This window comes from Neovison vison, chromosome 11 (assembly GCF_020171115.1).
Source record: "Neovison vison isolate M4711 chromosome 11, ASM_NN_V1, whole genome shotgun sequence".
Classification (NCBI taxonomy): Eukaryota; Metazoa; Chordata; class Mammalia; order Carnivora; family Mustelidae; genus Neogale; species Neogale vison.
Window position 1 is genome coordinate 164952204 of NC_058101.1, and position 15051 is coordinate 164967254.

Here is a 15051-nt window from a genome sequence, read left to right on the forward strand (position 1 = left end):
GCCCCTTGTTATAGGAAGTTGAGGCAGGTGGGTGAGCAGGCTAGAGACAGAGCCCCTACCCCTTTTGTCTGTGGCAAGGGCTGTCCCTGTTACCACCGTCCAGTTCCAGCCTCAGAATACACTGGGGGCAGGGAGACCAAGGCCTCTATGGGCTTCAGTTATTCCCCTCCCCAGCCCCGGCAGGAGTTGAGGACTCCTCAGCAAGAATGCCCCATTTCGGATTTCCTCGAGCAGCACTTGAGGTGGCCGTCCCAGCTGGTGCCGGCAGGGGGCAGTGTTCGCCTGTGGAAAAGGACACTGGGGGCTCAGCTGCTGCCAGGTGTGGGGGCTTGGTCCTGAAGGAGAGAACTTATGCCTTTGCTAAAAGAATGGAGGCTAACCTGAAGACTTGGCATGTCCGAGCTTGCCTCTTCCGATGCTCAAATCCCACTCGGAGCCCTGCGGACCCTGCCTCCCACTAGTGTGGGACCCTAAGCTGAAAACTGCCCCCTTCTCCCCGCTTTCCCCTCTGCAGAGATCCAGGGACTTCTGAGTTCTTCTGTTCTTTGCTCTAAAGGAAGTGGTAGACGGGGCCCTAGGGAAAGGTGGTATGCTGGCGGAGGGCAGGGGAAGTGGAGCATTTGGGGAAGTTGGGAGGGGTAATGAAAGTCCTTGGGGCAGCTGCTAAGGACAATGATGGTGCCATCAGTGTCCCTCTCAGAAGACATGACCAGGTGGGTGGGTCATCCTACAGAGAACGCCTGCACCAGCCACAACCGCAGTGTTGCCTAGGACGAGTGCCCGTTAGTCCATGCCACATCCCGGCCCCACCAAGAGCTAGGTAGCTGCAGGAGCAACATGGACCCATCCCCTGTCCTCATGGAGCCCACAATGCAGAGGGGCTATGCAGGAGACATTGACTGAATGGATTAGTGACTGGGTGAACCTTAGGGATCCATCTCAAACAGAAACACAGGGGGAAAGCCTCCCTTGAAGTGTTTCTGTGCGAGCACTGCTGTCAGAGGCAAATTCATAGCGAAGGAAACAGACTGGTCTTGAGGGGACAGGGCAACGTAAGACGAAGTGGCAGTGCTACTGGAAAGCTCCTTGGGGCTCCAGGTCTGCTACCTGGCAGCTGTTGATGCCATGAGATGCTCTGTTGTGACTGGGACCCTTAGAAACTTTTATTGGCTAATCATTATGCAGAGGTGACATCAGGGCAGGGAAGAATGGTACCACGAGCGGTGCCCAGCATAGAGATGTGTACACAGAGTCACCTAAGAGCACGGGTGTGCCCACAAGCACACTATATCATTTTTCCTGTTTCTCTTCTCACTCTTGCCCTCCTTTGGATTTTCTTTTTTCAAGAGCATGAGTGGGGTGTGTGTGTGTGTGTGTGTGTGTGTGCGTGAGCGTGTGTGTGTGTGTGTTTTGGCCTGTGGTCTACCCTGTAAGTCGACTCTGGGCTCCCAGTGGGGGCATCCAGGGCTCGCTGGTGAGTTCCCAACTCAGGATACACTGAGGTCCAGATTGCCTGGGCCTCTCTGCTCACTTAGACTCCTCCCTAATGGCTGTACTCAAGCTGTTGCTGCCACCACCTTTCAGCCATGATGCTAACCAGCCTCCTGCCTCCTGCCTCCTAGGCACTGATTCAATTAGCCAAGGTGCCCACCTCCTGCAAGGGCCATTTATAAAATCAGCTGGGGCAGCTGGAGACCTCAGGGAGGGCGGGGCTGGGAAGCAAGCAGGGAGGTCAGTCAGTGAGTGACAGAGGGAGGTAGAGGGATGGGAGGGGGGGTTCTGGGCAGCAGCATCTGATTAGGCATCAGTCTGGCTTCCCCTGGAAAACAGCCGCACGTCACTGCCCTGCTCCCATCCTCAGCTCCCAGGCCAGTCCAATGCCGACCGGCCAGCAAGGAGCAGGCCCCATCCATCTTTTGGCCCTGGCCAGGCTTGCCCCTCTCTTCCTGACCTCTTTCTCATGTTACAGTCCTCTTTTTGACACCAGCTCCTGGATGCCTAGGCCAGAGGTAGCTGGTGAGTTCAGGAAGGGCTGTGGGTGGGGGAGCACCAGATTCCAGGGGATCTGGTGTGGAGCGGGAGTCCCAGAGCTGGGATTAAGTAATTCTAAATCTAAGCCCTGCACCCTGGCAGCCTTCTGCTTTCAGACGGAGCAGGGGAGGGTGGCATGAAGGTGTGCCTGAAGAGACTACAGTAGTTGGGATGACAATACTGTTCATGAGTCTGTATAGCCTTTCCGTATTTATAAGCGGCTTCAAGGGTGTTTGAGGCAGTCGACGAGGCACACAAACTGTGGCCTGATGACCTGAGCTCCAGTTCTGCTTCTGCTACTTGCTCTCTGCGTGTCTTTGCGTACCTGCTCCAAGCATCTGTGTGCACATCTGTAAAATGGAGATACTAATGATATGTGTCTCAGAGGTTTGCTGTGAAGACTAAGGGAGGGAATAACTACGGGGCACTAGAGCAGTGCCGGGCCCATCCAGAGCTCCCATCTTACCCAGAGTCTCGCTGTACTTCCAACCAAGCTGAGGCAGACAGGGTGAGATGTCCCCATTTCATAAGCAAAGGAACAGAAGCAGAGCCCCCTACCTTTGGGAGCTGAACTTGGGCTTTGTGGAAGCGGGAGGGCCTGGTTGGGAAGGAGAGATAGGACTTTGAGAGGAAAGAAGAATTTAGTCAAGGAGAGGGGAGGAGAGCCACATCAAAGCCTTTTGGAGCTGGCTATATAGCTTCTCCTGAGGGGACTCTGCCCAGCTGGGCAGAGTAGCACTGTCTGGCCCTTTTATGCCCAGAAATGGGAGAGCTTAGAAGTAGGCTGTTTCATGGACTAGAAAGCCCCGGGCTTGAGGCAGAGCCAGAGAGCAGAAGCCACAGGGGAGGTCTCCCCCTTTCATCCGAGCCTCTGCACCCACTCATGGCCTGGCAGCTGGGACCCCAGGGCAGGCACAGGCTCCTTGCTGGGAAGGGGCACCCAGCGGTCTGGTCTGGCTGGTGAGCGGTGCCCACTGGTAGGATCAAAACACAGCTGTGGAGCCCCTGCCCTGCAGCCAGCGAGGGCTGGTGGGAAGAGGAGGCTGAGGAGAAGGGGGTTGAAGGGACGCAGAGACCTCTGCGGGAACTGGCTACCTCTCCCTCTGGATTGCAGACAGAGTCCAGTGGGGGAAACTCCGGGGGTCCCCCGATGTGTCACGGTCATGTGGAACCGCGACATGTGTCATGTGGAACCGCGAGCTCCCCATCCAGAAGCATTCCCCCAACCAACTCCAGGAATCCCAGGCCCCGCCTTTCGGGTCGTCCTCCCTCTCCCAGCAGAGGCCTCTTTAAAAATGCAAAGTGAGGATGGGCGAGAGGCGGGGTCCCGACTACTGACAGCGGGAAGGGAGGCGGGAGAGGGGAAGGGCTCCCGACTGCGGTTTAGAGGGACGGGCTGGTGGGGGCTGCCCCCCACCACCCTTGCAGCCAGGCGCAAGGGCGCGGAAGGCGCACACAGCGCCGGGCTCTGCCTAGGATGCGGGCTGGCGGTCTTCGCCTGTTGGAGCCCACCTGTCTCACTGTGCCCATCTGGGCGGCTCAGCCCCACTCCTCCACAGCAGGGCCCTCGGGGTGCCCCGGGAGCTGGGAAACCCCTCTCCTGTGACCTTTCGGGGAGCAGAACATTGGAGCCAGAAGGCGCCTCTTGGCTACCATCTCGCCTGAGTGCTTATCTTCCACTTAAGGAAACTGAGGCGAGGTTAATTTTTAATCCCTTTCAGATATATTTACATTTTATTAGAAATTGTTTACAGTTGTGCTTAATGCAAAGGAACAAGGCTGATGGCGAGTCCTGTGATGCCCACAGGGAGACATTTTCAGTCTTTTAGGTGCCCAGGGGAGGGACCAAGGGGCGGGGATTCCTGAATGCTTTACTCTAGGATCTCTGAGCAAAGCTGTCTTCACTCCCCCAATGTCACCCCTGCAAGTCCCTGAGCAAATGCCCAGGGGTATGAGCCAGAGGCCCAGGTTAATTAAGGGCAGCTTAGACAGAGGCTGTTCATTTTCTGCTGGTTACCTCACTGATCCATACAGGAAGGAATGCTATGCAGTCCTATTCTCTTTCTATTTTCCTCCAATAACTATGCCCCCTCTTCTTTGCCTTTGTTATCCTTGACCCTAATCCCCAGCAGCAGCTTTCCTCAGCAGGGTGGCAGCCAGTTCTGGGCTCCCAGGTTCCTGCTTCCTCCTGCAGAGAGGAACAACTTACTCCATGAGCCATTATGGGGCAAGGGCAGCTGAAGGATTGGTGGGGAGGAGAGGGAGCAGGGAGAGGCAGATGGTTGGACCTGGCCGGACCGGAGATGTGGACAGAAGAAGGAACAAACTGAGATGGCGACCAGGCAAGGGACTGGAGGTTCCAGCAGGATGGGGGGGGGGGGTGGGGGCTCCCTGGGGAACTCTGGGAGAGAGGTTGGGATAAGACCATGTTGCCCTGTCACAAAGGAAGGAGAAGCCTCAAGAAATTACAGTCTGTGGACAGCAGAGTGGTCACCCAAGCCTGATTCCACTGCTGCCGGGTGCCTGGGGGGATGGTTAGTTCAAACCTGGGGTTATGCCAGAGGACCAGTGAGAAAAATCCTCAAGTACTGTTGGCTGAGACGGAGTGGGAAGGTGACTGGGTCTGGGGAAGGGAGGTGGTGCTGGGGGAGGCTAGAAGGGGGGAGCATGACCCGCCAAGGTGGGCTGGCTGGGCATAGAACCAGGGTACGGAGCACTCAGCAGGCTTTCGTGGACCTGGGAGGCTGGAGAGGAGTTTGAAGGAAGTAAGAGCTGGCATTCCGAGCCAGGCGTCCAGTGTCTGGGACCTGCAGTGCCTGCTGGGCAGAACAGAGCAGCCAAGCCCAGCCTGAATCTGAGGCAGAGACTGGGCCACCTACCTCCCTGCGGGCATTTGGACCTTCAGGCTTTGTCAGATCCTGATAGCCAACTTGTGATTTCCGGCTCCTGCTTTCTGGCTTGGCTGGCTCAGCACATGATCCTGCTTCCCAATAGACAAAGGGAGCTGCCTCCCTTAAAAAAAAAAAAAAAAAAAAGTCTTTGATTTCCCAAAGGGGGCAGCAGTACAGAGTATAGAGGTGTCTGGGCTTGGGGCATCTCTGCTCTGTGCTCTTAACCTTGAATGTCCATGGTGGCGACAGTATGGTATACCACACAGAGCACTGAACTAGGAGACTGGATCCCTGCTCTGCCACTAACTGGCTGTGGGATTCTAGGCAAGTCACTCCCCCTCTCTGAGCCCAGATTTTTTTTTTTATCTGCAAAGTGAGAGAGCTGGATTAGGAGATCTTTAATGTTCCCATGAGCTCTACAGTCCTTTGTTCTAAGGCAATTGCCAAGGACAGCAAGGCAGTGGGAATGACTTCAACAAGAGGGGAGTATTGAAAATATGAGCCACAAAATCTTAATTTAAATGTAGACTGGACCCATAGCCGGAGTTCAGACGTGTCTGGAGAACTGGTAGGGTGGATCCTCTCGCATGAGAGACAGAGGAGTTTCTTGGAAGAAACCTCACCATCAAGGAAGGAGACAGCATTGCAGCGTCTCTGTGGATGGTTGTACAGGTTGGGCAATGAACAATGCTAGCGGGTTCAGGTGAGCATGACAAGCTTGGTTGAGGAATAAAGCACAAGCTGTCAGAGAGATGGGGTGCTCTGAGGACAGTATAGTATCTACATGGCTACCATACAGTACCACAGGCTGTGCACCGCATAAGTCCAGGGGTGCTGTTCTCACGGACCATGGTGGAGCTGTGCTTTGGTATCTATCTCTTGGTTCTGTCTCTCAGCATCCATCTTTCACTTGGAGCACTGGCTGTACCTCTGGGCATTTCTTACAGTTGGGCTTGAGACAGAAAAGAGACAGTACCTTAGGAGTTTCTGGTGCCCGTGGACACAGAAGTGCAGGAGCAGAAGACATAGGCATGGTGGTCTCAGTGGAGGTGGCATCAGTACTAGAAGACAAGACAGCCAGTACCTGGGTTAACCATAAACGTCTGGGGGCGCCTGGGTAGCTCAGTGGGTAAGCGTCTGTCTTCGGCTCAAGTCATGATCTCAGGGTCCTGGGATCGAGCCCCACGTTGGGCTCTCTGCTCAGAGGGGAGCCTACTCCCCCCCCCCCCGCCTGCCTCTCTGCCTGCTTGTGATCTCTTTCTCTCTGTCAAATAAATAAATAAAGTCTTTAAAAAAAAAAAAAACCATAAATGTCTGAGGGGCACTTTTCATGGACTGGGGTCCTTTATTAGTAGGTTCCTGCAAAAGACTGTACAATCTTGTGTCACCTTCCTTGGTGGGTGGCCTTAAAGCTCTCCCTCTGTATACCTGCCTTTCTTCCCTCCCGTGGTCCCGGCTGGGCTCGTCCTCTTTCAGCTCCCAGGAATGCCTGTCACCAAGTTTAGATCACCCCTGACCCAAAACCTTCTCTGTTCCATGTAGCTTTCTGCCATGCCTCTCCTCTCAGCCATATGCCTGGTGCTCTCCGTTCTTTTCACAAAGGGAGTCACGAGGGAGAGACGGCAGCTTTGGGTTTGGAAGTCACAATCAGCCTCCGGGGCTGCTTTGTCACACTGTATCATATCATCCCAGCACCTGGGTGTGAATGCTAGCTGCATCTGTGGGGATGATGGCCCCTCGCCCGGACACAGGGCTTGCTAGAATCCAGAGCATTCTGCATTCTCCTTGGTTCCTTTCAAAACGTTGCATGTCTTGTATTTTACAGATGAGGACTCTGAAGACCAGACTGGAGACTTGATGACTTGCTCAAGGTCACAAGGATCCTAAGTGGCCATGTGGGATTCAGCCACGCATGCACCCCGCCTGGTGGGTGCACCAGGCACCCTTTGTGATTCGAGACTTCGAGAGGCAGTGTCGCAGAATGGGAAGAAAATTGGCTCTAGCACTTGCTTGTGCTAACTTGAACAAGTCGTTTCGCTTCTCTGAGCCTCAGTTTTCCCATCTGTGAAGTAGGCTTAGTCCTATCTGTCGACCTCCTGGGGTTACCACGTGGCTCAAATAAGATGGTGGGAAGACGAGTGGAAATTGTGAGCCTCTATTCCATCATGAACACTTATTTTTTTTTTTTTAAGATTTTATTTATTTATTTGACAGAGAGAAATCACAAGTAGATGGAGAGGCAGGCAGAGAGAGAGAGAGAGGGAAGCAGACTCCCTGCTGAGCAGAGAGCCCGATGCGGGACTCGATCCCAGGACCCTGAGATCATGACCTGAGCCGAAGGCAGCGGCTTAACCCACTGAGCCACCCAGGCGCCCATCATGAACACTTATCAGTTCATATCTCAGGGACCACCTGAGCTTCTGAGAGGTGCGGGACTGAGAACAGTGTGAATGCGACCTAAGGTGCCTCTATGGTGGGGACGTGGGAGCTCTGAACTCTAAGATCCACCTGTCCTTAGCGGGCCAGCTGGCTCCCTCTGAAGCTTGGCAGCGGCAGCACACACAGCTGGGCTTGGCGTAAAGGTGCCAGGGCAGAGGGAGACTTTGGCACCTCTGGGAAGGCTGACTGTGCACCGAGGCTTGGGCCTGGCTCCTTTAAGTCACTGCCCCTTCCTGCTGATCCAGACCGGGGGGGGGGGGGGGGGGGGGGGAGAGAAGGGGGGGGCAGATGATGGATGGCCTGAAGAGGAGGGGAGGGAAGCCGCAAGAAAAAGTGGGATGGAGAACTGACCAGCTGGCGAAATCTCCAGGAGATCAATGGAGACCCTCTGAATGGAGGAGCTGCACTTAGGGAGACTGGCGGCCTGTGGCTGGGCTCCCCAGGGCCTGTTACACACTGCCCTGCTCCCAGAGAAGAGAGCAGTTCTGGCGGGAGGCCTAAAGTCCTTTCTTGCTCCCCTACTCCCACTCTAGGATAACCCAGAAGCCTTCTCTACCGCCCTCCACACCACACCCAGGCTATACTCTGTTCCGGAACTGAGGGGGTAGGTGTGGTCTCCATCCTAGAGAGCATACTGGCTCTTTAAAATGTGTCCCTGCGGTGCCTGGGGGGCTCAGTCATTAAGCATCTGTAGGTAGCACAGGGCTCAGGTCACTGGGATCTAGCCCCCACATTGGTCTCCCTGGTCGGCAGGAAGCCTGCTTCTCCCTCTCCCATTCCCCCTGCTTGTGTTCCTTCTCTCACTGTCTCTCTCTCTGTCAAATAAATAAATAAAATCTTAAAAACAAAACAACTTAAGCATACCCTTGATAAAGCTGAGCAGGTGGGGTTGCCAGGGTGTCCTTCTATGGCCATGTCTGGATGCTGGCACATTCCGAATGTCCAATGCTTGTCATTGCTGGCCAGCGTGGGCACTTTCAGGTGACTGACGGCTTGATCTTCAGGGCTACCTCTTGCCTCCAGAAGGTGAGGCTGCAGGAGGAACAGCCATATCACACCCTCAGCTCCTTCTCTGGGAGGTCTGGACTCCAGACCCTTCCCAGCAATTCACAGCACCCCTAAGGGGAGTGATAGAGTTGGTCCCTAAGTAGCCTGGGGTCCCCTGATGGGCAAGCTCAGACACCACCCACATGGGTCATCTTCCTAAGTGAAAGGATAATCTGAAGGACTCTTTCTGTTTTCAGGGGTCCTCCTGAGGCTAGGCTCTGGACTGGCTCCCCTGAAGAAGCCCAAGCCTGGCCTGATCAGAGCTGTTGGGGGTGCTGGGGAGTAGGAGGCAGTGATCTGGGGCCCAGGATGTTCCTCTCCCTGGGGCCCAAGCATGTGCTTTACGCACATAGGATGCTTGGTAAGGCTGGCTTCAATGGGCTCACAAATCCCCTTGGCTCTGAGCATTCTCCTGCTTCATCCATAAACATTCTGGCCTTTACTGTGGGGTCTGCAGCCCAGAGTGCCAGCATGCCAGGTCTTCTGGGCACCTGAGGTTTTGGACCTTGTAACACTGAACTAAAATGTCAGGGAACCTCCGAAGAGCTTCATACCAGGCCTGGCCAGGGGCCACTTCTCCAGTGAGCCAGAATCTTTGCAACTCACTCCTGGCCCTGGCTACCTAGACAAAGACACAATGAGGCCTTCTTGAGGGGCTTGGCTGGAGAAGAGGAGAGAGGTGGTCAGCTGATACACCGTCCTCAGGAGTCAGGGAGAGCTGAACTGACTTTAGAGGTGGGCCAGCAGTTGGCTGTGAAATTTGGGGGCCTGACTTCCCACTTTGTGCTCATCTGCCTTGAGGCACTCTGAGCAGGGCAGGAGGGGGCCCCAAATATCTCCCCCATATAATCCACCATTATTCCTGGACTCCATTTGCTCATGAAAGATTTGATCATTTCTAAAGGTTTCCCTTATAAAATGCAAATATTTCTACAAAGCAGTCATGCCCTAATTTCATTCTTAGCCACCATCTCGGTTATTATCATTTGGTGGGATGTAGACAACAGCTAGAACCTTGGTCTGGATGGGGTGTTCATGCGCATGCGCGTGTGCTTGTGCATGTGTTCAGGTTCGAGGCAGGAGATATGTGTTTCCATTCATTCAACAAGTATTGATGGAGCATGGGGGAAGTGCCAAACAAGTGTTCTTGGTCCTGGGGATACAGAGTGAACGTAAGAGATGGAAATCGGCCCTTGTGGGATTTCCATTCTTTGGGGAGAGGGGGATAATAAACAAATAAGAAACAAGTGAAATTGATGGGATATCAGTTTGTGCTATGGGAAAGTACCAAGCAGGGAAGGGGCTAGGGTTATGGAGGGAGGAGGGGAAAACCTCTAGTGGTAGGGGCGGGGGGTGGGGAGGGCTATGAGGAAGAGGTGGTGTTTGCCAGCACCGAGACCTGAGGCACTCACTCTCAGGTGTGCAAGTGCCGTGGGGCCTGCCATCTGTCCCTCCCCCCCTCCTCCTTCATTCAAAGCCCCAAGATCCACAGAGCTCTTGGGTCCCAGCAGAGAAGACTATAGGGAACCAGTCCCCTGGCGGAAATATTCCCCGGGGCTGGCAGGAAGAGGGAGCTAGTAGAGCTTGCTAGGTCTGGACCAGCCCAAATAAGTGAGGAATGCAGTGCTTGCTCACCTCGCATGGCTCATTACCCAGCCCTAATCTGGGCGATTTCTCTCTCTCTCTCTTTTTTTTTTTTTCATACCAAGATCTGTGGGGGGAGGGGAGCAGTGGAGCTACTGGAGTTACAGGGGTCACTCTGCAGCAGAAATTCAAGGTCTGGGATAGCACTGTGGGGGGCAGTGGTGGGTGGGCGAGGGCTTGTTTCAGAAAACACCTGGTTTCCTTCCCACCCTCCTTCCCTCCCTCCCTCTGTCCATTTTCCATTCACTTTTCCCTCCCTCCTTCATTTCGTCATTGAGGGTCTTCTCCGGCTAGGTAGGGGGCAGGAAAAAAAAAGGCAACGAATTCTTGACTCAAGGAGTCTAGTGGGGATATGGGGAGAGACTCAAAGGGTGGTATGTTTGAGTGCTCAGGGGTCCACATACATAACACCAGTCTGTGGAAGCCTGGCCCATGGAAGGAGGCCTGACTACTCGGGCATCAGGGAAGGTTTCCTGAGGGAGGTGATGCAGCAGCTGCACCCCCAGACTGGGAGGGGAGAAAAGGGTGTTGCTCCAGGCCGAGAGACTTATGAGTTTCATCACTGTGGGTAGAGGGCTGGCTCTGACCTTCAAGGACCCTTACTATCAAGAAGGAAATCTGAAGAAGGGCTTACTGGGACCAGTGGTGCAGGGCAGGAAGGAGCAAGTCTGGAGGGTCATGCCTCAGAGAGCTGCGTTCCTCATGGGCAGACACAGTGGGATCACGACTGCTGGCCCTAGAAAAGTGGAGAGATGATCCAGTCCAATTTAGTCCTTTACAGATGTGGGGACAGGCCTCGAGGGGTCAGGGGAGCTGCCCGAGGTCCCAGAGCGACAGCCAGGGAGGCTTCCCGCCAGGGGCTGTCCTGAGCATGCTTGCTCCTGCGAGGGCCCACGCTAACTGAGCCTTCACTGGGCGGAGCGCCGCTGTTCTAAGGGCTTTCTGTGGATCAACTCCTGTGTCCTCACAAACCCCCTAGAGGTGGGTGGGCTGTCACTTCCGGATTTTTCAGAGGAGGAACCCGAGGCAGAGCAGGTAGAAGGTCCCACTGCTAGTATGAAGGAGCAGGGCTTTGAGTCCCGCAGTTTGCCCCAGGGGTCATCTTGGCCCCCCGGCGGTGACGTGGAGAGGTGGCCCCACAGTCCCTGCCTGAGCACCAGGGGGGCGTTGGTGGGTGCGGCACAGTCCCAGAACCCTCCACACTCCCCCAAATCATCTCAACTCCCTAGTCTCCCTGTTGCTTATGATTTTTGCAGACTCTCCAGCAGAGAAGGGCTGGGAGATCTTGAATAACCGACGCTGGGTGGGGGGGGGAGATGGGGAGGCCATTATTTCCAGCATTTGCTGATTTCTTTGGTGTCAATATTCCGTATATGACCATTTCTCAGCCATCAGGTTGACGTCAGTTGGCCTGCAAAACTCCCGAAAATCCTGCCATCAGCTCTCAACATGGAGCAACTCCAGTACGCCCAGCAACAGGCCCCACTTCCTTCCCCACCCTGCCTGAAGCCCCCCTTTCTTCCATCCCCTGCCTCCGCACACACAGCCTCTGATTAGACTGGGTTCACGTAAACGGGTATGATTTGAAAGTTCTCATCTTGGGAGGTTTGAAAACGGTTTTATTTCCTCCGCTCAAAAAGAAATAATAATAAAAGATTCATGGAGTGCTTCCCACTATAATCATTTCCTGGAAGGGACCTTAGTGATTTAGTTCAAATCTTGGTTTTATAGATATGGAAAGTCGGCCCCGAGAGGAGGGACTGGCCCAAAGGCACACAGCCTGTGACTCCCCAGCCGCGGCGAGAAGCCAGGTCAGGCTCCTGGTACCCTGGCTCTTTCTCCTGTCATGTCACAGAACTGCTCCGGGTTCAGAGGGGAGTGATTCATGGCCAACAGAAGGAAAATGCAGGATGAATTTTGGCTTTGCCCCATACCAGCCTATGGCTTTGAGCCAACATCTTAAATGCTTTGAGTCTTAGCTTTATCATTTTAAAATGCCGATCTTATTAATACTTGCCTTCTGTTTCTCACAGGGGTGTTGTGAAGACCAAAAGAGATAAATGGGTAGCAAAGTACATCTAGAGGAAGGAAATACAAATGCTTCTTAAATGTATACAACGATGTTTAATCTCATTCAGAAAGTAGAAATACAAATTAAAATTATACTGATAAATAATTTTTGCTCCTATCAGATTGGCAAGAGTCCAGAAATTTGATAACACATTCTAATAGTGAAATTGTGAGGAAACAGCCACTCTCATATTTCTCAAGGGAAGATAAATGTGTGTGACCTCTATGGAGGGCAATTTGGCCATAGCTATCAACATTATAAATACACAGATCTTCTGACCCAGCAATGCTACTTCTGGGAATTTATTCTGCAAATATATTTGTGTAAGTGCAAAGGACCTATCTTTATGGCTATTTGTTGCAGCCTTGTTTGCAATGGGAAAAGACTGGAAACAAAGTAACTGTCCATCAGGAGGTGTCTTTTTGGGAGACTCTGGTTCACCCATGTGAGGAATACTATGTAGCCATAAAAAGGAAATAGAAAGAAAGTTTTGTATGATGCGTAAGACACACTGTCAGGGGCAGAAAAGCAAGGTGGAGAGCAGTCTGTACAGTATGCTGCATTTTGTGTTTTAAAAAGGGAGAGTAAGGGAATATTTGCTTGTGCCTACATAATGAAACTCTGGAAGGATCTCTGAGGAGCTAATAACAGGTGGCCACTTGTGGGGGATGAGGTTGGGATCTGGAAGGATGAGAGATGGGAATGTCAGGGAGAGTCCTCACTGTTTGCCTTTTAATATGTATTTTTAATTTTTCCAATCTTGTAAGTGCATTAGCAATTCAAACATGTGAATAAAACATGGCTTTGTAAACTGGAAAGCACCTTGCTGATGCTAGTTACTTGGGCCGTCGCTAATATAAAAATGAGCTAAATGGCATGACTAGCACCAGAGTCTGCGGGAAGGCAAAAGCAGAATGCTTGGGGGTAGAAGAAGGCAGGGGCAGTGGCAGTGGGGGTTTGGGGGGTGGGGTCCCTAAGGAAAAGCGTTCTGTGTTGTATGGGAAGTGGTCGGTCAGGGTGATGCAGTGGGCCCCGGGTTGTGAGGAGGGATGCAGCTCCCACCCAGGTTGGTCAGACTGGTCGTTGTCTGTCACAGCTAAGCTGCCTCTTACATGACATCCAGTTTGTTGAGGGTATTGGCACCAATCCTCCCCGGTTTGTTTAGGAGCTCTGGCTTCAACGCTCCGGGTCATGAGTGCAAGTGTTCTACTTGTATCAGGCTGCGTAAACCTCTCATAATGCTTCGAGGTGGGCCCTGGGATGATCTCCATTTTATAGATGACGAAACTGAGGCACAGAGAGGCCAAGCACTTTATCTGAGAGTGGGAATGGAGCTGGGTTGTGATTACAGGCAGTCTGGTTCTGGCACAGTCTTCCCAATCTCTATGGGACACAGCCTCTTGGGGTGAGCCCCATGGCTTCCTTGACTGCTCGGTGCCATCTCTGCAGCTCTTGGTCCTTTCTCCCGCTGTGCCTGGGTTAGAACATCCCTGCTGGGTCAGAAAAGAGACCTTTGATGTCTGTGAGGTGAGCAGAACCATCACTAGTCTGGAGGGCCCCTTTGTTCCTACTGCATTTTTTGTGCACCGTTTTGGGTCTGCTGAGCCCTGTGTCCTAGAGCTTCTGCCTTTCCTCTCAGGGGGGAATTGGGGCAAGGATGGGAGATATTAGAGCACCCCCTCCCCTTTACATCTCTGATATCCCAGAAACAAATCCTAGCAGACAGAGGCCTCTTGCCAATTAGACCAAGGCAAGGGCCTTGCTGTCTGTGGTGGGATCTGGGGGGGAGGCAGGGCTGCCCGGCAAAGTGAGAGCATCATGTCTCCAATTAAAGTTGTGAGGATTCATCTTCTAACTCAGCCCCCCTCAGAAATTGACATTTATTAGGTTGTCAAAGTTGATTTTTCTTCCTGGCCCTTTCCTGCCCCCAACTCTGAGGGTGTGTGTGTGTGTGTGTGTGTGTGTGTACATGCTTGTAAATAAATACCTATATTCTGCTTTTCAAAAACTAAAAATGTGGTATTTATCCCTATCAGAGATTTGGCTACTTGATTCCTGAGAGAGTGGAAGGCAGCTCCCCTGGGGGGCATGAGCCCCCATAGAGGGGCAAAGGGTCTGAGATGATGTTAGTCTTATCATCCGGGGTGAAGCCAGCCCCATGTAGAGATGGAGGTTGTCCACAGCGTGATTTTAGAGGTGCCTGATCCATCACCCTGAAAAAGTCTCTCTTGCATGTGCCACCGGACCTGGGAATTCCTCTCCTGGGATATCATTCCTATGAATTTACTCATCCCTTTCCTGGCGTCTCTTTCGAAGTGGAATATTAGTCTCTAAGAGGGGAATGCATTAAGTCACTAACATCCCAGAAGCAAAGAATCCAGAGCTGGAAGAGATTCTGAAGATGGTCTTATGTTTTCTCAAAGAAGAGGAAGCTGGGATCTGCCCATGGCACTGAGAATGTCAGGGACCGTGGTGGGGCCATTGCCCAGATCCTCTGACACCAAGCTCAGTGGCACCTGGTTTATCAGATTAGTCTTCTTTGGGGACGAGAGAGGGCCTGGTCATACGTAGGCCCGACCCCCATGTGAGGGAAGGCCAATGAGGCGGGAGTGATAGGGAAAGGGTACAGGAAGGCTGGACCGGTGTGAAGACAATTTTGTTGTATTTCCTCTAATTGGATATGCTGTCAGTCTCATTTTCTTTATTTTACATGGTGACAAGGGCCTCAAAGGCAGCGACGTGGTGGCTAGCTGGCCTTGGCCTTCCTGGAGAGGGTATGTGCCAGAATTCGATTACCGTCCCCACCTTCGCCAGCTTTGCCATATTTTTGTGCCATTTCTGTTAATATGACAATATTTTTCTTTAAATGAACTCATTTTAAACTTAATCTATTGAAAACAAAACTTTGTTTTACTATTATACTAGGAA